This window comes from Cyprinodon variegatus, unplaced genomic scaffold, assembly GCF_000732505.1.
Source record: "Cyprinodon variegatus isolate N-32 unplaced genomic scaffold, C_variegatus-1.0 Scaffold585, whole genome shotgun sequence".
In the NCBI taxonomy this organism is placed as follows: Eukaryota; Metazoa; Chordata; class Actinopteri; order Cyprinodontiformes; family Cyprinodontidae; genus Cyprinodon; species Cyprinodon variegatus.
The window spans coordinates 532,367-532,728 of record NW_015151038.1 but is presented as its reverse complement, the minus strand read 5'-3'; positions in this window follow the sequence as shown (position 1 = coordinate 532,728).

Here is a 362-nt window from a genome sequence, read left to right as displayed (position 1 = left end):
ATAAAATATATGAAGCCTGGAGAGTCTTAAGATGTTTTATTGTTTAGGGTGATGAGAAGTGAATCCAATGAGTTTCCTGGGATAAAAGGCCCTTTTTTTTTTTTTTTTTTTATTATTGGCATTGAAACGTGTAGATATGTACGGAAAGAGTTCACTGGACGTTTCTGCCTTAGCCACAAGGAAATAAAGGAAAAGTTGATTTCACATAAATTTGTATGATATTTTTCATATTTTTTGGGGGGGGTCGGGACATGTCGAATCTAGTTTTCACGTAGAACTCATCCGGTCGGGAGAGAAATGTCCCCCTATGTTTATTTTTTATTTTATGTTTATGGATCTCTCTCTCTCGCCTTGTTAGAATA